The sequence below is a fragment of the Netta rufina genome (assembly GCF_964035555.1).
Source record: "Netta rufina genome assembly, chromosome: 18".
NCBI lineage: Eukaryota > Metazoa > Chordata > Aves > Anseriformes > Anatidae > Netta > Netta rufina.
Window position 1 is genome coordinate 9,493,146 of NC_140142.1, and position 26,118 is coordinate 9,519,263.

A 26,118-nucleotide genomic window follows, 5' to 3' on the forward strand; every position below is an offset into this window, starting at 1 on the left:
AGGGAGATCCTTTCCCTTCACATATTGCTCAGGGCTCTTCCTGGAGCAGTAGGAGAAGGGGATTTCTTTCTCTTCATGTCCAGTCTCAACATCCTGAAGTCAACTTTGTGGTATTATTTCTCTTTCATGCCATTTTTCCCTACAGAGGAAAGCTAAAGCATCTCCAAAACCACCCTTCAGGCAGTCTCAGGCTACTTTAGCTCTGCTTGGATGCTCCATGCCACTGAACGAGAGAAACCCAGACTTGGGTTTCAAGCCCCTTTACACAGGGCAGGTACTTTAGGCCTTGAACCCCTCCTCGGCACAAGCTCTCTGGGCAATATCCCGTGCCCTCAAAAACGAGGAGCTACACACTGCGACACCCATCTGCAGGTGGTGTCACACCATGTTTGAACAGTAACTATTTGAATGGAGCTGCAGAACAGGCTTACAGAAGGGTAGAGGCTGGAAGGCTGTTCAATTCCACTTTTTCTGTGCTTCTCATGTATACTGTCATTTTCTCTGAAGCTGAGTCCTAAATGTTGTTAGGCTGTGCAAAGGAAAAATTAGAAGGGCCAAAGCCCTTCCTTCCTTCCTTCCTTCCTTCCTTCCTTCCTTCCTTCCTTCCTTCCTTCCTTCCTTCCTTCCTTCCTTCCTTCCTTCCTTCCTTCTTTCTTCTTTCTTTCTTTCTTTCTTTCTTTCTTTCTTTCTTTCTTTCTTTCTTTCTTTCTTTCTTTCTTTCTTTCTTTCTTTCTTTCTAAACACAAAGAAAAAAAAGAGAGAATTAAGGAGAATCTTCTTTTTTACTGGATGTGGGAAAACAGAATTAAAAGAGATGATGAAAAGGCTGAGGTACTTAGTGCATTCTTTACCTCAGTGTTTTACAGCAAGACCAGTTGTTCGCCTAGTACTCAGCCCCTGAGCTGGTTGATAAGAGCCTTGAGCAGAATGAAGCTCTCATAACCCATGAGGAAATGCTTAGAGAACTGCTACTCCACCGAAATATATGGCCGCCTAGGGGGCTAGATGGGATCCACCCATAGATACTGAGGGAGCTGGCTGAAGTGCTCACCAAACTGCTTTCCATCATTTATCATCAGTCCTGGCTATCAGGGGAGGTCCCAGTCAACTGGTGACTAGCAAATATGACAGCCATCTACAAGAAAGGGCAGAAGAAGGATTCAGGGAACTACAGGCCTGTCAGTGTGACCTCAGAGCTGGGGAGACTCATGGAGCAGATTATCTTGAGTACCATCACGCAACAGGACAACCAGGTGATTAGGCCCAGTCAACATGGGTTTATCAAAGCAGGCCCTGCTTGACAAATCAGATCTCAAGGTGACAAATCAGATTGACAAGGTGATGTGCTCAGTGGACAAAGGAAAAGCTGTGGATGTGGTCTACCTAGAGTTCACTAAGGTTTTTGAAGCCATTTCCCGCAGCATTCTCCTGGAGGAACTGGCTGCTCAAGGCCTGGATGGATGTACTCTTCATTGGGTTAAAAACTGACTGTGTGGCCAGGTCCAAAGAGTCATGGTGAATGGAAGTAAATGCTGCTGGAGGCCAGTCACTAGTGGTATCCTCCAGGGCTCAGTACTGGGACCAGTTCTTTTCAATTTCTTCAACAATGATCTGGATGAGGGGATCGAGTGCTCCCTCAGTAAGTTTATAAACAAGACCAAGTTAGGAGTGAGAGCTGATCTACTCGAGGGTAGGAGGGCTCTGCAGAGGGATCTGGATAGGCTGAACCCATGGGCTGAGGCCAACTCTATGAAGTTCAACAGGGCTATGTGCTGGGTCCTGCACTTGGGGCACGACAATCCCACTCATGCAGGGAGAAGAGAAGCTGGACAGCTGCCTGAGGATAAGGGCCCTGGGGATAGTGGTAGATAGTCAAATACGAGCCAGCAGTGTGCTCAGGTTGCCAAGAAGACCAACAGCATCCTGGCTTGTACCAGGAATACCGTGGTCAGCAGGATAAGGGATATGATTGTCCCTCTGTAACTCATTGTTGGTGAGGCCAAACCTCAAGTTCAGCTCTGGGGCCCCCCGTGTAAGAAGGACATGGAGCTATTAGAACGAGTCCAAAGGAGGTCCATGAGGATGATTAATGGACTGGAGCACCTATTCTATGAAGACAGGCTGAGGGAGTTGGGGTTGTTCAGCCTGGAGAAGAGAAGGCTCTGGGGAGACCTCACAGTGGCCTTCCAGTACCTAAAGAGGCCTACAGGAAAGCTGGGGGGGGACTCTTCATTAAAGAGTGTAGTGATAGGACTAGGGGTAATGGTTTTAAATAGAAAGAGGGTAGATTAAGGTTAGATATTAGAAATAAGTTCTTTACTCAGAGGGTGGTGAGGAACAGGCTGCCCAGAGAAGCTGTGGATGCTCCATCCCTGGAGGTGTTCAAGGCCAGGTTGGATGGGGCTTTGAGCAACCCAGTCTAGTGGAAGGTGTCCCTGCCCATGGCAGGTGGGTTGGAATTATGTGATCTGTAAGGTCCTTTCATACCCAAACTCTTCTGTAATTGTGTAAATATGAAACACAGCACCATACCAGCTACTAGGAAGAAAAAATTACTCTATCGCAGCCAAACCTAAGACAATATCCACTGCTTATTCTATATCATATACATAATGCTGAGGTCCAACACATCCCAATTAATCATCACCACCTTTTCTGTCTTTTGATATGCACACAAAAATATCATGACATTAGTCTATTGGTGTCAATAATAATGATAATAATGATAATGATAATGATAATGACAATGATAGTGATAATGATAATGATAATGATAATGATAATAATAATTCATTTTGTGTCCTCTTAAACTGCCTTTATCTCAGATCAGGAACTTTTTCTTTTTTTTTTTTTCTCTCTCCCAGTTCTTTCCTCAATCCCATTGGATGTATGGCTTTGTAGTAGTGTTGAGCTGCCTGCTGGGTCAAACCACACCAAGTCTTTTTGGTGCTTAGTGTGGAGCACAAAGGTTAAGATGACAGAACTGACCACAGTGTTTTAAAAGTAAATTGTTATAAGCATTAGATCAGTTTAAGAGTTGCTGATAACAATGCTGTGTTTTTGCATTTTTTATTTATTTATTTATTTATTTATTTTAATCTGGGGTCTCTTGTGCTTGTTTTCAGAATTGTGTTGTATAGCACATTACTAACTGTCTGTCTTCCATGACATGCTGTTTATCCCACTGTTCTGGGGGCTGGTTTAAGGTTACTCTTTTGCTGTATTGGATAACACTGACTTATGATAGGATAAAATTATTGCCACCTCTATACCTCAGGAACCATCTCTTAATCTCTTAGAAACTGTTAATAATGGCACCCTTTTACACTCTTTGCCTTTTCTCCTCAGGGAGTAAATCTATGCAGGGCAGTGGGGGATGCTTTTCCCCACTTCTTCACTCTCCCTTTCTCCTTCACCTCCTGCTTCTCCTCCAGGCTAATTACACTAGCTCTTCAAAGCTTTGAATATCCTTGGGTTGATCAAACCAGCATGTTCCCATTGTGATGTTTCCTGAATATGATTTAGGTTTTGTTTAAGCTTAAACAACTACTTAAGTAGTTGAGATCTGCCCCAAGGCAGGACAGTTAGGAGTGGCATGGAGTGTGCAAGGATATGGGCAGTCACCTACAGCAGCGGGCACCTCCAAAGCTATGAAACTTCATCCCTGAGAAAAATGCAGAGTCCTAAAATATCGGTGAAATGCTTGAAAAATGTGTGTCATCGCCCTGGCAGTTGCAAAGGGACACAAATCACTGCAGTGTGCTGGGTCTTGCCCTATGCTTAACAAGTCACAGTTAACACCTCTCCAGTCCCTGTGACTTTTCCTGCAGACACACACCAGACCCTGTGGAAGGTCCATCAGCCCCTTCAACCCTTGTGAAGGGCCCAGCAGCCACTCCACACCTTACAACAGGTCCTGCAGGCACTCCAGCTCCTGAGATGGGCCTAAAGTTAAACTGACCACTGTGAGAGGCCATATAGCTACTCCAAAACCTGAGATAGGCTCTGCAGCCACTCCAACTCCTCTGAAAGACCCTGTAGCCAGAACAGCTCCTGTCATGGGTCCTGAAGCCACTCCAGCCCCTGCAATGTGCCCCATAGCTGGGCCAGAGAACCAACCTGTGCCAGTATCCGTTGCCCCTACATGCAAGAGTAAGCAATGGATGTGAAGCTCGTTTTTTCTTTAGAATGGACAGAAACTCCTACCCAGACAAGAAAGGAGCAAGAAGAAGATGAGGCAGGTTTCTCCAAAGATGGGCCATCTTGGAAGCAGGAGGACAAAGCAGAAGAAATCATATAAGCATCAGAAACCAAGTGGTCCTTATCCCAGTGTAAGCTATGAGGTATGGGAAAAGATTTCAGCCATCATCTCAGTGAGCACGTTGTCACCTGGCTGCTGCAGTGCTGGGAGAAGGGAGCCAATAGCTTGGAATTAGATGGCAGGGAAACCAAGCAGATGGGATCCTCCTATAGGTGAGGGGTGATTGACAAAGCCATTGCAAAAGGGCACAAGAAACTTCATCTTGTCAGGCATCAAGGAAAAGATATCCCTTCAAGACAGATCTGTATGTCAACCAGGAAAGTGGACCACCATGAAGAGAGGTATCCAGTACCTGAGGAAATTACCCATGCTGAAGGTGGACAACAAACAGCTGTCCACAGATCCAGATGAAGTCAAGTGCACATGACCCATGTGGCAGAAGTTTGTATGGAGTGCACCATCATCATATGCCAGCTCATTGGCAATAATGAGGTAGAAAGACCATGAGAAACCCACAGTGGATGAATTGGCTATCCAACTCTGGCAGTATGAAGAAAGTCTCTCTTCTTCCCGATGGACCTGCATCTCATATATGGAGAAACTGTCTGAATAGGTCCAAGAGCTGCAAGAGACTACATCTTCCTCCCCACCTGTACGAACCAATACCTCAGCTGTCAGGCAGAAGTGTCCCTCTACTCAAGAAAGGTGATATAGTGGGTACATACCATGTGCAACCCTGTGGTTTTAACTGTGTGACCATGGAGAAGCCATGAGTAAATGGGGTGGAAAATCTACCTCCAGCCTAGAGGCACGGATACATGAAGCGCAAGGAAAAACATTCACAAAAAGTGGTTCTTCTGAGAAAATTGCTGCTCCTGTTTCTAGTGGGCAGTCCTCCAAACAGAGTGAATACTATGAATACTATGAATACTATGAATACTATGAGCAGGACTAGAGGGGCCCTGCCTCCAGCCAGAGGGGAGGAAGGGGGCAATTGGGTGTATTGGACTTTGAGGATTATGTCCTGGCACATAAATCCCAAGAATTAACTGTATTGGAGGCTGAAGTGAATCTAACTAGGAAGGAGTGGCAAATGCAACCCATTGGGACTGACCTGGAGGCTCTGTGCAACCTTGACATAGACTACTTCAGGAGAGGGTACGTCAAAGATCCACAAGAGTATTGGTGGACTTTGGCATAGCTGCCGTGGAGATGGAGGACATCAACCAGTTATGTCTACCTTGCCCACTCTCTCACAGGGCCCTTCTGCTGTGGAGGTGCTGATTGCCAATGAGCAGCAGGTGCCAATCACTACCACAACAGTGCACCTGAGGCAATACTGCACTAACAGAGACTCACTGATCCCCATGCATGAGCTGCTTCATTGACTGGAGAGCCAAGGAGTGATCAGCAAGACTCGTTCAGACTTTAATATGGCCATATGTCCATTGCATATGACCAGTTCTGATGGTGAGAGGAAGCTAACTGTGGATTTTTGTGGCCTGAATGAAGTCCCAGCACCACTAAGTGTTTCTATGACAGGCATGCTAAAACTTCATTCAGTATGAACTGAAGTCAAAGGCAACCAAGCGCTATGCCACAATTAATACTGCTAATGCATTTTTCTTCAACCCTTTGGCAGCAGTGTGAAGGCCACACTTTGCTTGTAGTTGGAGGGGTGTCCTGTCCACTTGGAATGATCTGCCCCAGTGCTGGAAACAGAGCCCTACCAATTACCCTGGATTGATCCAGGCTGCACTGGAATGGGGAATCTGCTGAACACCTCCAATACATGGTTTTCATCATCGCATGGGGCAACACAGCAGAAGCAGTATTTGGGAAAGGGAAGCAAATAGTCCTAATCCTTCTGAAAGCTTGTACTGCCCTAAACCAAAGTAAGCTCAAGGGACCTGCACAGAAGATCCTAGTCCAGGCTGGCCAGGTTCAGGGGGATCCCTGCTTGGGGAAAGGTTGGTCATCAGACAGTGGCTGATGAGCAATTGCATTCTGTGTCACTTGCTTTATACATGTAATAATAATAATAATAAAATGTGTTATTATTTCTTATTATTGTTACTGTTATTCTTAGATCTTTATTTTCTGTCTTTTTGAAACTGCCTATATTTCAACAAATAAGCTACTGAGTGGTGGGTGTGAGCTAACAGCTGTGTGTTGCTTAGGTTCCCAACAGTTTAAAGCACAACAAGTTTGACAACCACACTCTAATAGCACAAATCACACTTGTAAAATCCGTCTCTCCTGTGTACAGAGAAGGGCAGTTGGTGATGAATTGACGAATTCAGTCTGCTTCAAACACCACACCCCAGCAGAGACCCTGTAGCCCTCAGGAGCTGTCAGTCCTGAGGCCTTGGGGACACCTCGAGGGAGCCCAATGGCACAGTGCAAGTGGTGCCATGGTCGGGTGCTGTGCTGCTGAGCTGGGCCAAGCTCCCGGGCCCAAGGGGAGCTCCTGGCAAGCGGGCAGTGCTGCAGAGAGACAGCTCTGCCCAGGAGCAGCTCCTCTGCACAGCACAGCAGGGCTGGGGGCTGTGACCGCGGCTGGCATGGGGAGAGGAGAGAAGGAGAGAGGGCTTGGAGGCAGTGAGGAGTGCAACAACTGGACAGCGTGTGACAGGACAGATCTGCAGGCTCTTCACACTGTGAGTCTCTGGCAGCAGGCAGTGTAGGTGCAGTTGCCAAAGGGGTCTTCTACAGCTGGCACATCTGATGGCTGATAGAATCTCTCAGGATGACTCTTACTCTACATTTAATGTGGAGTAGAAGATGCTGTAGACAATGGCATTTATAAAAAGGCATTTCCAGAGGAAGACTGAAACTTGGTTAATCTGAAGAGGAAGGATTTTTTTTGTTTCTGTGCTTTTAGATTCTTGCAGTGGAGGGAAATCTGTGTGAGTCTGAGCACACAGCTTGTGGGATGGGGTCTGCTGGCCATGAACAGGGAAGAGACGTAGGGATAGAGAGCCAGGTCCAAGCAGGCACATGGGCAGGCAGCAGGGACACAGACAAGTGGTGAGAGGGAGCTGCTGCCAGAAATGCTGTGCTAGGAAGGGCTCAGGCACCTCCCTGCCATCCCCTGCAGGGCAGGCGCCTTCCCTGGGACATTCCCTGTTCTCCTCTCCCACCAGCACTACCTCTGCTCTCAAGCCCCCAGCGTCCCCAGCAGGAGCTGCCTCCTCTGCAGGCAGAGCTGCAGCACAGGAGGGTCTGCTGAGTGTCTGTCTGTCCCTCCCTGCCCTTACCTCCCCTGGCAGCAGCACGCTGGCATTCCTCCTGGCTTCTCTACCTGGCCGTGATACTGCTGTTCTTGTTTCCAGGCTGGCTGGGGTGTGGGCTTCAGACGCACATGGAGTGAGCCCTCAGGGTGCTTGGGAGAAGGGGAGTATGGGGACAGGGTGAGGGGTCTGGAGATGTGCCCTTTGAGCATGGATTCCTTTGCTCTCAGCAGTGTTCAGGTTCTTCTCAGGTGAACCTCTGAGTGCAGTTGTCCTGCAGCACAGATCAACTGAAACCACAGAGAGGATCCACAGGATCCACAGAATCCACAATATGTCACTTGCAGTGAAGGAGAAATGTGCAGGATTTCTGCCTTAGAGACTCTCCACGGAAGTGGTGGGTAAGCTAGAAGTAAAGCTCCAAGTCCACCTATGTTCTTTACCTATTGGTGTAGGACAGGATTGACTCCTGCATTGCTCACAGCAGAGTCCTGTGCTCCAAAGGACAGCCTCAGGCAGCATCAATCCAAGTGCAAGAAAGGGATCTGCCAAATATCTTCCTGGAAGTGAGCTAACATGTTGGGAGACTCAAATGAAAAATGGAAATCCTTTTTCTCAGCTAATTCTATTATTAATAATCACCATCTTTCTGTTCCTTGGGCAGGACCCCAAGCCCAGAAAGAGCAAATGCCCAACAGCAGCTCTGTGAGTGAGTTCCTCCTGTTGGCTTTTGCAGACACACGTGAGCTGCAGCTCCTGCACTTCGGGCTCTTCCTGGGCATTTACCTGGCTGCCCTCCTGGGCAACGGCCTCATCCTCACAGCCATAGCCTGTGACCACCGCCTCCACACCCCCATGTACTTCTTCCTCCTCAACCTCGCCCTCCTCGACCTGGGCTCCATCTCCACCTCTGCACCTAAAGCCATGGCCAATTCTCTCTGGGACACCAGGGCAATCTCCTATCAAGGGTGTGCTGCTCAGGTCTTCTTTTTAGTCTTCTTCTTTGGTTCAGAGTATTTCCTTCTCACTGTCATGGCCTATGACCGCTATGTTGCTATCTGCAAACCCCTGCACTACGGGAGCCTCCTGGGCAGCAGAGCTTGTGCCCAGATGGCAGCAGCTGCCTGGGGCAGTGGCTTTCTCTATGCTATCCTGCACACAGCCACTACATTTTCCCTGCCCCTCTGCCATGGCAATGCTGTGGACCAGTTCTTCTGTGAAATTCCCCAGATCCTCAAGCTCTCCCGCTCTCATGCCTATCTCAGGGAAGGTCAGCTTCTCATCTTTAGTGCCTGTTTAACCATTGTATGTTTTGTCTTCATTGTGCTGTCCTATGTGCAGATCTTCAGGGCCGTGCTGAGGATGCCCTCTGAGCAGGGCCGGCACAAAGCCTTTTCCACGTGCCTCCCTCACCTGGCCGTGGTCTCCCTGTTTCTCATCACTGTCATGTTTGCCCACCTGAAGCCCTCCTCGATCTCTTCTGCATACCTGGACTTGTTGGTGTCATTTCTGTACTCGGTGGTGCCTCCAGTAGTGAACCCCCTCATCTACAGCATGAGGAACCAGGGGCTCAAGATGCCTTGAGGAAACTGATGCATTGTTGTGTTTCAGAAACAAGAAATTTCCCTTCATCTTCTGCATATGACTGATAATGTAAAGCATTTCAGGCACAAGATGAGTTCTGGTGGTTTTTTTTGGACATTTTTAATAGTCTGCAGAGCAGCACCGTCTTGGGGCTGTATGGAATGGGAGTTGCATGGTGAAGGGGTGCAGTTCTGTCTGTCCAGACCAGCACAGATGCACTCAGCTGCAAATTGTCCCCTGGGAGATTGTGTGTCTCAGGAGAAGAGCAACTCCCTGTTTGTGTGCAGTGGAGATATGGGGAGAGAAACCCTTTGATACTGGTGCCAGTAGCCACATTGTATGCACACAGGAGAAATGAACACAAAGGAGCACAAAGGCCATCAGTTATTCCCATATATTTCATGAAGGCCAGTGGGGCAAGATAGTGTCACAAGGCCAAGTAACATCTCCTGGGAAACCACCTGAGTGCAGTCCTGGGATGTGATTCCTTGAACCGAGGTCCCTGTGCCCATTCCTCATGCCTTGGGGCATCTCAAAGGAGGGTAGAGCAGGAGAAAGCACCGCAGGGCTGAGGTGCCTTCCAGCCTCTGGCAGTGGCTACAGGACCAAGAGGGACATTGCAAGCGCTGCAGTGCACTGCACGTGGTGTGCAAGTCAGGGACTCTATGACATTTGGAAAAGAGGGTGGGCCACTCAGGAAGACTATAAGGATGTGGTAAGGCTGTGCAGGGACAAAATTAGAAAGGCCAAAGCTCACCTGCAGCTTAATCTGGCTGCTGCTGTTAAGAATAACAGAAAATATTTTTATAAATACATAAACATGAAAAGAAGGACTAAGGAGAATCTCCATCCTTTGCTGGATGTGGGGGGAAACCTAGTGACAAGAGATGAGGAAAAGGCGGAGGTGCTTAATGCCTTCTTTGCCTCAATATTTAGTGGCAAGACCAGTTGTTCTCTGGATACCCAGTACCCTGAGCTGGTGGGAGGGGATAGGGAGCAGAATGTGGCCCTCATAATCCACAAGGAAATGGTTGGCGAACTGCTACAGCACTTACATGTACGCAAATTGATGGGGCCGAAAGGGATCCACCCAAGGGTGCTGAAAGAACTGGCAGAAGAGCTGGCCAAGCCACTTTCCATCATTTATCAGCAGTCCTGGCTATGAGGGGAGGTCCCAGTCAACTGGCGACTAGCAAATGAGATGCCCACCTACAAAATGGCTGGAAGGAGGATCTTGGAACGACAAGCCTGTCAGTCTGAACTCGGTACTGGGGAAGCTCAAGGAAGCTCGTGCCATCACACAGCACTTGCAAGGCATCCAGGCAATCATGCCCTGCCAGCATGGGTTTATGAAAGGCAGGTCCTGCTTAACACACCTGTTCGCATTCTATGACAGTGACACACTTAGTGGATGAGGCTGTGGACTGTGGCTGTGGTCTATCTTGACTTCAGTAAGGCTTTCGACACTGTTTCCCACAGCATTTTCCTCGAGAAACTCACTGCTCGTGGCTTAGTCTCATGTACGCTTTGTTGGGTTAGAAACTGGCTGGATAGCCGGGCCCAAAGAGTCATGGTGAATTGAGTTAAATCCAGTTGGAGGCCAGTCACTAGAGGAGTCCCCCAGGGACTGGGGCCAATTCTCTTTAATATCTTTATCAATGATCTGAATGAGGGGATTGAGTGAACCCTGAGTAAGTTTGCAGACCACACCAAGTTAGATGCATATGTCTATGTGCTCGAGGGTAGGAAAGCTCTGCAGGAGGATCTGGATAGGCTGCACCGATGGGCTGAGGTCAACTGCATGAGGTTCAACAAGGCCAAGTGCTGTGTCCTGCACCTGAGGCACAACAACCCCAAGCAACGCTACAGGCTGGGAGATGAGTGGTTGGAAAGATGCCAGGCTGAGAAGGACCTGGGAGTATTGATGGATAGTTGGCTGAATATGAGCCAGCAGTGTGCTCAAGTGGCCAGGAAGGCCAACAGCATCCTGGCTTGTATCAGAAGCAGTGTGGCCAGCAGGGCTAGGGAAGTGATTGTCCCCCTGTATTCGGCTCTGGTGAGGCCGCACCTCGAGTATTGTGTTCAGTTTTGGGTCCCTCACGACAAGAAGGACATTGATGTGCTCAAGTGAGTCTAGAGAAGGGCGATGAAGCTGGTGAGGGGTCTGGAGAACAAGTCTTATGAGGAGCGGCTGAGGGAGCTTGGGTTGTTTAGCCTGGAGAAAAGGAGGCTTAGGGGTGACCTTTTCACTCTCTACAGATACCTTAAAGGAGACTGTAGTGAGGTGGGGGTTAGTGTATTCTCCCATGTGCCTGGTGACAGGACGAGGTGGAATGGGCTAAAGTTGTGCCAGGGGAGGTTTAGTTTGGCTATTAGGAAGAACGACTTTACTGAAAGGTTTGTTAGGCATTGGAATGGGCTGCCAAGGAAGTGGTTGAGTCACTATCCCTTGAGGTCTTTGAAAGATGGTTAGATGTAGAGCTTAGTGATATGGTTTAGTGCAGGACTTGTCAGTGCTAGGTCAGAGGTTGGACTAGGTGGTCTTGGAGGTCTCTCCCAACCTAGATGATTCTGTGATTCTGTGACTCATGTCTCTCAACAGCCCCATGTGTATGAAGAACCGGTTCAGACATAAGCACCTCACACAGCCCTGGCATTGGTCTTTGTGCCTCCAGAAACAACCCCCAGTGTCCCTGTGAGTTTTTTTTCTCACCCCTTTACAGGTTCATTGCAGATGCCACTCTCTGCTATGTCACACTACCCTGCCTTTCTGGACTGGGCTGTCAAACATTTGGATCAGCAAGATTTCTGGGGACTTGAAAATGAATTCAATTTAATTGAATTAAATTCTTTAATTCAGTGACTCTTTCCCTTGGAGTGCTCTTCAAAGACAGAATAAGGGGAGGGAAAAAAAAAAAAAAAAAAAGAAAAAGAAGCATTAGCAATGTTGGGAAATGTATTTTGGTAAGTGTGTGCATAAAACTATTCATCAAAAAAGCATGTTTTTTTTATTGCATTTGTCCATGGTGCTGTCAATAGAAAACTGGGAAAATAAATAATGAACATTCATAGAAAAAAAGCTGGTGGTGCTGGCAAGCTCTCTCAGCTGTTACATCGAGTCCTTTTCTGTACAGGTTTCAACTGTTTCCTCAATCTACTTTCATGGCTGGTTTCAGTTTTCCAGTCAGAGGTGGTCACTACCTCCAGGATGTCCTGGGGTAGCCAAGGCACCCAGGTGGGACAAGTGACACAGGACCTAGGGGAGTCCTTCTGGAGCAAAAACTGGGGGGCAGGAACTGGGGCTGGGCCTCTCAGGGGCTGTGCAGGGGCAGCTTGGGTCCCCCATGGGGAGCAGCTCCTGCCAGGTCACCTGCTCCTGCGTGGGCTCCTCTCCAAGGCCTACAGGTCTGGCCCGGAATCTGCTCTGGAGAGGGTCCTCCACAGGCCACAGCCTCCATCACTGCAGGTCCACCTGCTCCACCGTGGTACTCCATGGATTGTAGGGGGACAGCCTGCTTCACCATGGTCCTCACCACAGGCCACAGGGGACTTTTGCTCCAGGACATGGAGCACCTCTCCCCCTCCTTCTTCACTGATCTTGGTGCCTGTAAGGCAGTTTCGCACTCCTCTCTCTCTCCCAGCTGCTGTTCTGTATTTTTTTTTTAATTTTTTTTTCCCTGTCTTAAATATGCTCTCACAGAGGCACAAACAATGTCACTTATTGGCCCAGACCTGGCCAGCAGCAAGGCCCTTTTCTAACATGGGACAGCTTCTGGATTCTTCTCACAGAAGCCACCCCAATGGCCCCCCACTACCAAAACCTTGCCACATAAATCCACCACATGCAGTCACATGGCATTCAAAGAAGAATGCGAGGGACCATGGACCTTATCAGCTTGTGGGCCACAAGGAGGAGATGGGTGGGAATGCTCTGATGAGCTCAGCTCTGCCTCAGGATCTCCTGCCCCAGCAGGAGGAATGTGACTGTGGAAGTGACTGTGAGGTCACTTCTGTCTCTGCAGTTGATAGGGCAGCAGCAGAAACATGTCACAGAAAGGGACTGTGTGGTCACTTCTGTCTGAAGTAGTTGACAGGCCACACTTCTACCTAGGTTCTGTACTTTTCAGCTGACATCTGCCAGTGGTCCTGGTAGGCCAGCAGAAGGCACCTGGTTGGCACGCTGACTGTGGGATCCACTCTGCCTACATAACGAGAAGGAACCAGACAGAAAAAGGCCCAGATATGGGTTGTCCTGTCCCTTCTACTTGAGTCTATGACTGGACAGCAGCAGGCACAAGGCTTGGTTGGCATGCTGACTTCGGGATCCCCTCTGCCTACATACCCAGGAGGACCCAGACAGAAAGAAGGCCCACATATGGGTTGTCCTGTCCCTTCTGTTTGAGTCCAGGACTGGACAGCAGGAGACTCAAGGCTTGGGTGTGTCTAAACAAGAAGATGCAAGGCCAGCAGAAGGACTGTGGTTTGGAAGATGCTGGTGAGGTGACTTCTATCTGGTTGGCTGACAGGCCACAAGAAGGCCAGTGGATTGGGATGCCTACTTTAGGACTGCTTTCCACCCAGGTGGAAACTACTTTGGTGGTAGGAAAGAGCAGGAGAGGAAAACTGCCAGAAATTGCACCTTGGAAGGTTGGCACGGGCCACAAAGAGGAAAAAATGTCTCTCAAAGTATACTGCTGTGGTGCCAGAGGTCACCCAAAGAGTGTCCGTAATCAAACCCTGGCTTTGTTTTTCAAGGAACAGCTGGTGAAGGTTGATGAGACATTGGTGAAATGATGGAAATGCCAGGGTGAGAGCAAGGTGAAGAACAGAGATGGGTGTCTGTAGGCTTCCAGGAAATAGGACAAAGTGTGGGACAGCATAGGAAAGCTTGCAGAGGAGAAGGTGGAGGTTGCTGGCAAGAATGGAAGGCCCCAAAAGCCCTGACGTTTTTGTCCCTTATCTAGAGCTTATGAGGTGATGAGATGTAGTCATTGCAGTGAGGCCTCCTTGCTTCTTTGCAACCCTTGCAGAGGCAGGGAGGTGTCATACCACTGTTCTTCTCATGGCATCACACTGCTTAGAACATCCCACAGACCCCAGGAAGAGCCTTGAGACGGATGTGGGAGTGCAGGATCTCCCCTCCCAGTGGCTGGAATCAGGCCTTGGCTCTTCTGCTTCACCAAAACCAACCAAGACTTTTCTCAGCACACTGCTTTGCCTGTCTGCAATCATGGTCTCCAATTATCTGCCCTAACAAGTCCCTGAGGAGAATCTCTTGGTAACAGCCCTCAGTGGGGCCCATTAATACTCCAAGTCACTTCAACTTTTCCTTCTGACTTTACTTGTTCAAGCGGTTACATCACTCTTCTCTCAGTACCTGAGCTTTATAGACTCAGCACCATAATACACCATGGAACTCATTAAAATGAAGAAACTTCTAACATCTCTTCCATAGTTTTCTTCAAGCCTTCACACCTTGTGCAGCTAATTGCAGAGCTTGCATGATGTAATTAAGGAAGAAGATTTCAAAAAGCACCTAATACAAATCTTTTATTGCTTTAAAGGCTGAATTTTGCTGCATTTCAGTTTTGAGCATCATTCTCCTATTGGTATTCATCCAGGGTGATTTCTCTAGAGACCTGCATTGGGAGGAAAAGCAGAGTCTGAAGGTCCGATACCTCCACTGCCAGCAGTGGTCTTTGTCCCTGTAGCTGCAGCCCAGCCCAGCACATGAATACCTTTCTAAGACAAGTCAGGGATTCCTTGGGAAAATAAATAAATAAATGAAATGAAATGAAATGAAATGAAATGAAATGAAATGAAATGAAATGAAATGAAATAAATAAAATTGAAATGACCATTGGAATCTGAGAAATTCAGCCTGAATCTTTGTAGATACCTGGACATCCATGGTCTCTCTTGGGTCTTCTGTGGAAAACTCAGGATGAGTTTTCCACAGAAAATATATCTTCAAGTGGCTGTTGCTGTACCCATGAGCTTGGCTGCTTTTGGGAAATTGTCCCCTTCCAGCCACAGAAAACTAAATTGAGTAAGGTGAAAAGACCTGCCCAGTCAATAGAGTAGAGCAAAGTCATGCTTCCTGTGCTATAGATGCAGAAGGCAAAAGAACTGCATTGTGCCTCAATGGACGTGTAACCCAGGTCATGCAACTTTACCTTAGTACTGACAAGTCCATCACTAAACCACGCTACTAAGTTCTACATCTACACATTGGCTCTCCAGCCGATGAACCAACTCATGGATGGCAATCAGGGAGTCTCTGATGGTGTGACGCTGCCTCAGGTGCACCACCATGGTAGCCAGTGGCACCTGCTGTTCTTCAACCCTCAGCAAACCCACAACAGAAAGATTCTGTGGAAGGTCAAGCAAGGTAGACAACTCTTTAATGTCCTCCGTCTCCAAGGCTGCTATGCCAAAGCCCCACCCGTGCTCTTTTGGAACTTTGAAGTACCCATTCCTGAAGAAGACTATGTCTTGGATGCACATAGCCTCCGGGCCAGTCCCAATGGGGAGCTTTTGCCATTCCTTCCCAGTTTGACTCACTTCAGCCTCCAAGACAGTTAACTCTTGGGACCCACCTGTCACTTCAGAAATAAAGGTGGGTTCTACCTCTTTATAGCTTGATGGCATTAAGGTACACTGTGCACCGGTGTCCAGTAGAGCCTGATACATGTGTGGGTCTGATGTGCCAGGCCATTAAATATACACAGTCCAGTAAACCCGATTGTCCCTTTCCTCCCTGTCTCCTCCTGGCTGGAAGCAGGACCCCTCTAGTCCTGCTCATAGTGTTCATTACTGTGTCTGGTAGACAGCCCACTGGAAACACGTCCCACCATGGCACTGTCAGACTACGGGGCAGGGGAGAGGGAGCTGACAGCCAAGGGATGCAGGAGATGGTGCCCAATTTGGTGCAGGAGATGGGGCCCAGCAGAGACAAGGAGTCAAGGCAGTGCAGTGGGGGAGGCCAGGAGAAGCAGTCCATGGGGTAGCGCTGCTTGTGAGGACACATTTTTGCCAGCATCCTGAGTGGGCAGCAGCTGTGTGCAGGCAAGGAGAGGCCAGAAAGTGCATTCCAAGAGCCCTCCTGCCAGCAGAGAATAGGCCGTGGCCGAGGCCAAGAGGAGAGGCAGGCCCAGGGCAGGGGGCTGCAAGGGCCATGCTGAGCTCCCTGCCCCTGCAGCAGCCACACTGGCCCTCAGCAGAGGTGCTGGCTGGCACACACTGGGAGGTCCTGGTGTGCATCAGAGAGCAGCAAGGAAGGCGCTGGAGAGGGCTGGGGTGAGGCAGGTGGCAGAGCCCAATGCAGGGCTGGCTGGGGTCCAGAATCACCCCATCTGGAACCTCTGGCAGAAAGTACCAAGGGAGAGGGGAGGTTGACCCCTAGGATTGAGGAGTCAGGGATAGTAAGTACCTAAGACCTACTTCAACTGGGAAAGTGATATTGGTAGCATACAAAGGGGTTTGAGCTGCTTTGGAAGTGGTTTGTGTTGACACACAGCTCCTCTGGGCACCGACTTGCCTCTTTTGGGCTGGATGTTTCAAGGGAATGTCTCCTCTACGCATCATGTGCCTGATGCTCCATGGAGCAAGTGGGTCGCACTGATTTCACAGCAGGCTCCAATAGGAAACCCCAGTCTTGGAATTTTGGAAGTGATCAAGGACTGACCAAAGAACAGTGACTTGGAAATATTGCTACAGGAGGAGGTGACACATATTGAAGAGATGTCATTGTCTAATAAACTCCCAGAAAATGGGAAGCAGCATGCACTGGTCACTGATGGGTCTGGTTATATTATGGGAAAGACATCCCTATAAAACATCTATTGGGTTCAGTCAGTCCATGACTTTGGTCTCCAACTGTCATCACATTACTTCAGGGCAGCACACGTGGTGTATGATGTTGGATTGCTTTATGCTGAAGCCAGCTGTTGTTTCATCACTGCTGAGCTTGTCCAGTGTTGTCAACACTGCCCCTTACTTGATTCCGTCAAAATTCATTCATTAATACGAGCCCTTCTGCTTGGTGAACCACATCCAGTTTTCCTACACATGAGTGTCACCTTCACTTTCCCTCTGTCTACTTGTCCTCGCTGCCTTCAATATTCTGCTCTAACGAGCTCCAAGGAAGCCTGTGTCAGTGCTGGCCTTCGGGGGACACTGCAGGAAACTTGCATCTGACTTGGACTTCTTGAGAGATTTCTTCGATTGTCTCTGAGTGCCTGAGGTTCATAGGCTCATCACCAAAGCCCCCAGAGGGGTGATTACAATGACTTGGGCTGGGCCTGTGCTGTTGATCTGGGCTGGGCTCCTGGGACAGAGAGGGCTCTTGGCAAGAGGTTACTGGTTCAGAGAGACAGCTCTGCCCAGAAGCAGTTCCTCTGCACAACACAGCAGGGCTGGAGGCTCTGACCACAGGTGGCACAGGGAGAGGATAGAAGGAGAGAGGGCTTGGAGGCAGTTGGGAGTGGATTGGGAGGATGCTGAGAGATGACTGCAGGAGAAATCTGCACAGCCCTTGACAAGGTAAGTCTCTGGCTGCAGGGCCATGCAGCTGCAGGTTCTGGAAAGGTCTCCTGCTGGGTCTTGTTCCTGGGAGGGCAGTGGGCAATGCAGTAGGCTTTGAGAGTCCTGCTGGGTTGCACTGTGAGGTGAGGAAGTCTGGCTGAAGCCCCTTGGAGTGCCCTAAGGCAGGTGCCCCCAGTCATCCCAGAACACCCAGCCCTGGCTGGCCATGCCGAGCTCTCTGTCAGCTGCCCCATAGCTCCTGCAGCCATGGAGGTGCCCCTTGGCAGGGCCCTGTTGGTGGCAGAGTGCTGCAGGGCAGCGCTGAGCACAGCCACGTGGGATGGGGTCTGTGAGCACAGGCAGGGTGAAAGAAGACTTTGGCCAAGAAAAGCAGGAGCTGAGTGTCCAAGCCTCCTCCAGACACTACAGAGTTGCAGCTGGGAATCTGGGACAACTCAGTGGTCAGATAAGTTGTTCGCAAGGCTCATTCATCTGACAAGTGGACTGAACTTGAGGTTGTTCCATGTTCCTGCTTCCCTCCTGCTTCATAACAGGAACACCTCCTCTGGAGCCCACAGTAGCCCCTGCTCCCAGTGCCACTCTCATCCAGCACCAGCCACAGCTCAAGCAAGAGAGCTGAAGACAGGTTCTCCTGCAAAGAGAAAGGCTGGTCTGGGGGACTATTCTAAGACTTGCAATAGGTGTTTCTTGGAGATGTCTGTTCTAACTTTGTCCTGCCTTCTTCTCTTCAACAGACAGCCATGTCCAATGTCAGCAAATGTCCAACAGCAGCTTCCCCACAGAGTTCCTCCTTCTGCCATTTGCAGACACGCACGAGCTGCAGCTCCTGCACTTCGCGCTCTTCCTGGGCATCTACCTGGCTGCCCTCCTGGGCAACGGCCTCATCCTCACAGCCGTAGCCTGCAACCACCACCTCCACACCCCCATGTACTTCTTTCTCTTCAACCTTGCCCTCCTTGACCTAGGCTCCATCTCCACCACTCTCCCCAAAGCCATGGCCAATTCCCTGTGGGACACCAGGGCCATTTCCTTCTTTGGCTGTGTTACCCAGGTCTTTATGTTTGTTGTATTTGTCTCAGCAGAGTTTTATCTTCTCATCATCATGGCCTATGACTGCTACGTTGCCATCTGCAAACCCCTGCACTACAGGACAATAATGACCAGCAGAACTTGTGTCAACATGGCAGCAGCTGCCTGGGGTAGTACTTTTCTCTATGCTGTACTGCACACTGCCAATACCTTTTCCCTTCCCCTCTGCCAAGGCAATGCTGTGGACCAGTTCTTCTGTGAAATCCCCCAGATCCTCAAGCTCTCCTGCTCTGATGCCTACCTCAGAGAAGTTGCATTCCTCATCTTTTGCTTTTGCTCAGGTACTGCATTTTTTGCTTTTCTGTTGCTGTCCTATGTGTAGATCTTCAAAGCTGTGCTGAGGATCCCCTCACAGCAGGGACAGAACAAAGCCTTTTCCACGTGCCTCCCTCACCTGGCCATTGTCTCCCTGTTCATCAGCAATATCATGTTTGCTTATCTGAAACCCCCCTCTATTTCCTCCTCATCCCTTGATCTTTTGCTGGCAGTTCTGTACTCAGTGGTGCCTCCAGCAGTGAACCCCCTCATCTACAGCATGAGGAACAAGGAGCTCAAGGATGCTGTTAGGAAACTGATTTGGGGGATGTTTTTCAGTAGTCATAAAGTTTTTTTCACTCTCCAGAAGTGAAAATTGTGCATCTCATTCCAACACTTTTTTTTTTTTTTTTTTTTTTTTGCTTCTTTGTTTGTTTTTATCATTATTAATATAATTGCTTTTTCCTTATTGTCATCATGACTGCTTTTGCTCCTTGCATTCTTACATAAGTATTTGGACTCCTCTCACTACAATGAATGACTGAAACTGCTCTGTATCATATAAATGCTTTATACATATACAAGTAACTGTGAGTCAGTGAAGGCTCTCATAACACTTTTGGTAATAAACAGGATAACTCATGTACACTGCCTGAAGGCTGGAATTTCCTAGCCAAGCCAGTGTCAAGAATAGGCCCAAAGAATTGCTCCCTACAAGAGTCTGTTCCTGCTTTGGTTCAGGATGGAATGGCTCATTGTTGAGACTCACCTGTGGGTGGGTGTCTGCTCACAGCAGAGGCAGCGAATGGTCACTGCATTATGTAGCTAGGGCTGTTCCCATAAGTGGCCCGTAGGTGGTGTCCTTCAAGAGGGGAATCTGGAGCTACCTGCAGAGCCCAGGATACCTCCAGGGACAGTGGAGCATGGCATGAGCACTGACTGCAGCCCCTCTGAAAGTAAGAGATCTCCCACTGTGTGCTCAGTCACAAGGAAAGAAGTAAACCCAGGTATTCACAGGGAAACTGCTACTCTGCAGTCTCAGAGAAGAAAGTCTCTGAGCCCAGCCCTGAGCTCTACAATATCAAAACACTCTCTAATATCAGGCACCACACCACTGACACTCCTTCATTGCCTGTCCCTTCTGAAGAACTTATGGTCATTCTGCCTGTCCCTTCTGAAGAACTTATGGTCATTCTTAGCAGCACCCCAAGAAATATAATACACATAGAAAATGAGGAGGTGATTGGTGACAGCCAGCATGTCTTGACTAAGGGCTTATCATGCCTGACAAATGATGGCCTTCTATGATAAAGTTACAGCATTGGTGGATAGGGGAAGAGCAACTGACATAATCTACCGGAACTTGTACAATGCATTTGACAATGCCCCCCATGATATTCTCATCTCTAAACTGGAGAGACATGGATTTGATGGGTGGACCACAGATTTGATGGGTGGAACTATAGACCCGTTAGTTCGACCTCAGTGCTAGGGAAGCTCATGGGGTAGATTAGCTTGAGTGTCATCATGCAACAATTACAGGGCAACCAGGTGATCAGGCCCAGCCAGCATGGGTTTATGAAAGGCAGGTCCTGACTGACGAACCTGATGAGGGAAAGTCTGTGGATGTGGTCTACCTTGACTTCAGCAAGGCTTTTGACACCATTTCCCACAACATTCTCCTCAAGAAACTGGCTTCTTATGGCTTGGACTAGTGTACGCTTCATTGGGTTAAAAACTGGCTGGATAGCCAGACCCAAAGAGTCATGGTAAATGGAGTCAAACCCAGCTGGAGGCCGGTCACTAGTGGCGTCCCCCAGGGCTCAGTACTGGGCCAAGTCCTCTTTAAGATCTTTATGGATGATCTGGATGAGGGGATTGAGTGCACCCTCAGTAAGTCTGCAGATGACACCAAGTTAGGTGCATATGTCTATGTGCTTGAGGGTAGGAAGGCTCTGCAGGAGGATCTGGATAGGCTGCACCAATGGGCTGAGGCCAAATGTATGAAGTTCCACAAGGCCAAGTGCTGTGTCCTGCACCTAGGGCACAACAACCCCAAGCAGAGCTACAGGCTGGGAGATGAGTGGTTGGAAAGCTGCCTGGCAGAGAAGGACCTGGGAGTATTGGTGGATAGTCGGCTGAATATGAGCCAGCAGTGTGCTCAGGTGGCCAAGAAGGCCAATGGCATCCTGGCTTGTATAAGAAGCAGTGTGGCCAGCAGGTCTAGGGAAGTGATTGTCCCCCTGTACTTGGCTCTGGTGAGGCCGCACCTTGAGTAGTGTGTTCAGTTTTGGGCTCCTCGCTACAAGAACGACATCGAGGTTCTTGAGAGAGTCCAGAGAAGGTCAACAAAGCTGGTGAGGGATCTGGAGAACAAGTCTTACGAGGAGCAGCTGAGGGAGCTGGGCTTGTTCAGCCTGGAGAAAAGGAGGCTCAGGGGCAACCTTATCGCTCTCTAGAGGTACCTTAAAGGAGGCTGTAGTGAGGTGGGGGTTGGCCTGTTCTCCCACGTGCCTGGTGACAGGACGAGGGGGAATGGGCTAAAGTTGCACCAGGGGAGTTTTAGTTTGGATATTAAGAAGAACATCTTTACCAGAAGGGTTGTTAGGCATTGGAACGGGCTGCCCAGAGAAGTGGTGGAGTCACCATCCCTGGAGGTCTTCAAAAGAGGTTTAGATGTTGAACTTAGTGATATGATTTAGTGAAGGACTTGTTAGTGTCAGAGGTGGACTAGGTGATCTTGGAGGTCTCTTCCAACCTAGATGATTCTGTGATTCTGTGGTTCTGTGACCACTCGCTGGGTAAGGATTTGGCTTGATGATCATACTGAAACAGTTGCAGTCATTGTATCAACATCGAACTGGTGATCAGTAAAGAGTGTTAGTCTTTAGGGTTAAGTATTGGGACCAGCACTGTTTAACACATTTGTTGGTTACATGGACATCGGGATTGAGTGCACCCTCCTCAGGTTTGCTGATGACACCAAGCTGTGCGGTGCAGTTCACATGATGGGGATAAAAGAAACCTTCCAGAGGGACCTTGACAGGCTTCAGAGGTGGGCCTGTGCAAAACTCATGAAGTTAAACGAGGCAAAGTTCAAGGTCCCACATGTCCTTGGGGTAATCCCAAGGACAAATACAGGCTGGGCAGAGAATAGATTGAAAGAAGCCCTGAGGAGAAGAATGTGGGGGTGTTGGTGGAGCTCACCATGAGCTGGCAGTGCGTGCTTGCAGCCCAGGAAGCCAATCGTATCCTGGGCTACATCTACAGAAGCATAGCCAGCAGGGCAGGGGAGGGGTTCTCCCCCTCCACTCTCCTCTCATGAGACCCCACCCAGAATACTTTGTTAGGTCTGGGGGCCCCAGCACAAGAAGGAAGTGGGAGTGTTACAAATTCACTCAGTCCCAAAGTAAGATTAAATAAAAAATAGGATTTATTAAAAGAATAGAGGTAACCAAACAGCGCTGGGTGCACCGGGAGTCTCCGCTCCACCAGGATGCACACCAGTTACATCAAGTAGCTGATTTTTATGCTCCTAGACTAATACATATTCATTACTACTTTTTAAAAAATAGGTTATTATAATTACCTTCCGGGGTCCAGTTCCTCCTACTGGAGCATGCGCATCAGTCTCCGGTGGCCCCTCTGGGGGTCTCTAGGGGTCTTTCATGCTGAAGGCTCATAGTCTTCCTCTCCAAGTTTTTTTCTTGTCCTTCCCCTTTGTACTTCTTGGCAGCGTGTCAAGTTTACGGCATCCCCTGCAGGTCTTGTCTCCCAGCCGTCTTTCAGCTTCTTTTTTTTCTTCTTCTTAATCTCTTGGCCACCTGGCCAGATATCAGAGGCTTACATAGTATCCCATAACAGTCACTAGTTGTTATCAGTTGTTCTGAAACCCCCAGACATCAAAGACTTCGTACAAACACAAATAGCTTTCTTATTGACACTTCACGAGTAATTAAAACATTCCTCACCAGCCATTCACAGGGACAGTCACACCTATAGCAGTGTTAAGTCAATCTAGAAGAAGACAAAAAAAAAAAAAAAGGCTGTAACTGTTAGAAATAGAAGTTCGGAATAGCAAAAGCAAACAGGTTCATAGATTTGAGGAATATTTTCTGACACAAATTCCTTTGCAAGGTACAAGAACTATATACATTAACCATTCTGTTTTTCTTAGACTTGTGGTTATACAAAGGTATGTAAGACAGAAGGTCACATTCATCATACCATGAGGCCCTAGCACTGTTCCATACTGACACGAATCAGACGAACATATATAACAGGAGTATTAGAATGAGTCCAGAGGAGGGCCACAAAGATGATCACAGGGCTCAAGGTCCTCTCCTATGAAGGCAGGCTGAGAGAGTTGTAGTTGTCCAGCTTGCAGAAGGGAAGGCCCTGAGGAGACCTTCTAGCAGCCTTCCAATACCTAAAGGGGGCTGTCCTGGTTTCAGTTAGGATAGAGTTGCTTTTCTTCCTAGTAGCTGGTGGAATGCTGTCTTTTGGCTTGGGATGAGAGGAGTACTGATAACATGCTGACGTTTTAATTGTTGCAGAGTAGTGCTAACACCAAGCCAAGGACGTTTCAGCTTCTCACTCTATCCTGCCAATGGGCAGGCTGGGGGTGCAGCAAGAGCTGGGAGAGGCCAGAGCATCTGACCCAAACTGGCCAAAGGGGTATTCCATACTATTTGACGTCATGCTAAACAGTATTTAGGGGTGGCTAGCCAGGGGGAGAAGGGCCGGACTGCTCGGGGTTAGGCTGGGCATCGGTCAGCGGGTGGTGAGCAAGTGCATTGTGCATCACTTGTTTTGTACACATTATTAGTACTAGTACTATTATCATCATTATTGTTATTGTTGTTATTATTATTATTATTATATTCTCTGTCTTAATAAACTGTCTTTATCTCAACTCACAAACTTCATTTTCCTGTTTCTCTCCCCCATCCTGGAGAGGGAGGGGGGAGGGTGAGTGAACGGCTGTGTGGTATTTAGCTGCTGACTGGGTTAAACCACAAAAGGGGCCTACAGAATATCTATGGAGAGACTCTTTGTCAGGGAGTGTAGTTATAGGACAAGGAGGAATAGCTTTAACCTAAAAGATGGTAGCATTAGATTAGGTATAAGGAATAAATTCTTTGCTCTGAGGATGGTGGGACAGTGGAACAGAGAAGTTGTGGAGGTGTTCAATTCCTGGAGGTGTTCAAGGCCAGATTGTATGGGGTGTTGAGCAATCTGGTCTGGTAAGAGATGTCCCTTTTAATAGCAGGGAAGCTGGAAATGGATGAAATTTAAAGTTCCTTCTGAGCCAAACCATTCTATGATTCAATCATTCTATGATCATCTAGTTCCATCCGCCCCTGACATGGGCAGGGACACCTCTTCCACTAGTGGAAGTTTCTCAGAGCCCTGTCCAAGCTGAGCTTCAACGCTTTAAGGGAGGGGGGCATCCCCAACTTCTACAGGCAACCTGGTCCTGTATCTAGCTACCATCATAGTAAAGAATTTCTACCTTATAGGAGATCAAAATCTACCCTCTTTTAGTTTAAAAATGTTACCTCTTGTCCTGTCACTATACATTCTGTTAAAGCATCTCTCCACAACTTTTCAGTACACCCCCTTTATGTGTTGCAAGGCCGCAGTAAGGTCTCCTCAGAGGCCTTTCTTCTCTCCTCTGAAGAACCCCAGCTCTCCCTAGCTTTCTTGGTAGGACAGGTTTTCCAGTCTGTGATTATTTTTGTGACTTTCTCTCATAGGTCTACCTCTTTCTTACACTAGGCCCCTAAAGCAGGATGCAGGTGGAGTCTCACACAGGTGGAGAAGAGGAGGATAATCACTTCCCCAGACCTGCCACCTGTGGTATTATGATGTAGTCCAGGATATGATGGGCTTTTTGGGCTTCAGGTGAATATTGCCATCTCATATCCAAGTTTCCGTCTACCAGTATCCCCAAGTCCTTCTCTACGGGTCTGCTCTCAAACCAGTCATCACCCCGTCTGCATTGATGCTGGGGAATGTCCTGACCCAGGAGCAGGACCTTGTGCTTGGCCTTGTTGAACTGCAGGATGTTCTCCTGAGCCCATTCCTCAAGGCTGCCCAGGTTCCTCTGCATGGTGTCCCTTCCCTTTACCATATCAACTGCACTGTTGTCTGTCTCAGATCTCCCCCCTGTCTTCCATGAACCTTAGCATGCTTTCCAGGAGGTTCTGCTCCACGATCATCCCAGTCACAGAGGTGAGGCTGACCAGTCTGTAGATCCCTGGGTTGATATTTTTAGCCATTTTAAAAATAGGTGTTATATTTTCAGGCTTTTGCGGACATTATCTGACCCTGACAACTCTTCCAATATGACGGATAGTGGCTTAGGAACTTCATCTGCCCACTTCCTCAGAACCCTGGCATGCACCTGATTGGGTTTCGTGGAGTCGTGCACCTTCAGGTTCCTCATGTAGTTTCAAACCTTTTCTCTCTCTACAAGGAAATGGACTTCATTTCCCCCATCTCTGCCTTGACATTCTGTGACTGGGGAGGTGTGGAATGGGCTGGTGAGAAAGTCCAAAAAGGTGCTGAGTACCTTAGCCTTTTCCATGTCATTTGTAACCAGGTTCCTTGTGATGCTTTTTACAGAGTGTACAATTTCTTTGCTGCCTTATGTATCTACAGAAACCCTTCTTGTTATTCTTTGCATCCCTAGCCAAGTTTCTCTCTAGCTGTGCATTGGCTTTCCTGATCCCATCCCTGAACTCCTGGGCCATTTCTCTATAATTTTCCCAGTTTGTTTGTCCCTACCTACATTGCGTTTGCTCTTCCTTTCCATGCTTTAGTTTGATTATGACATCCCGACTCAGCCACGTTGGTCTCCTGCCTCCCTTGTCTTATTTCTTCACTACCGCAGGAAACCTTGGCAGTGCACTCAGGATACCTCTTTGGTTCCAGAGATGCTAGTAGGGAGGCCAGGTCTTCTACAGCATTCAAAGCATTTGTGACAGATTCAGTGATGATTGGATGAAGCCTCAAGTATTGTAAACCCAAGGGATAACCTGTTAGTACGATTCTCTACAGGAAAAGACAAACTCTGAGAACTGTGCAGAGAAGAGGAAACAAGTTCTTGATGGTACAAGGTTTCTTGTGGTCAATTTCTCAGTG

At 48.5% G+C, this 26,118-nt stretch overlaps 1 pseudogene across 1 annotated transcript; it reads left to right on the forward strand.

The window, feature by feature from the left end:
- The first annotated feature begins 8,181 nt into the window (after nucleotides 1-8,181).
- Nucleotides 8,182-19,342, forward strand: LOC311216418 (annotated as a pseudogene). Its single transcript has 2 exons — nucleotides 8,182-9,093; nucleotides 18,360-19,342. The product of its transcript is annotated as an uncharacterized misc_RNA (transcript).
- The last annotated feature ends 6,776 nt before the right edge of the window (nucleotides 19,343-26,118 follow it).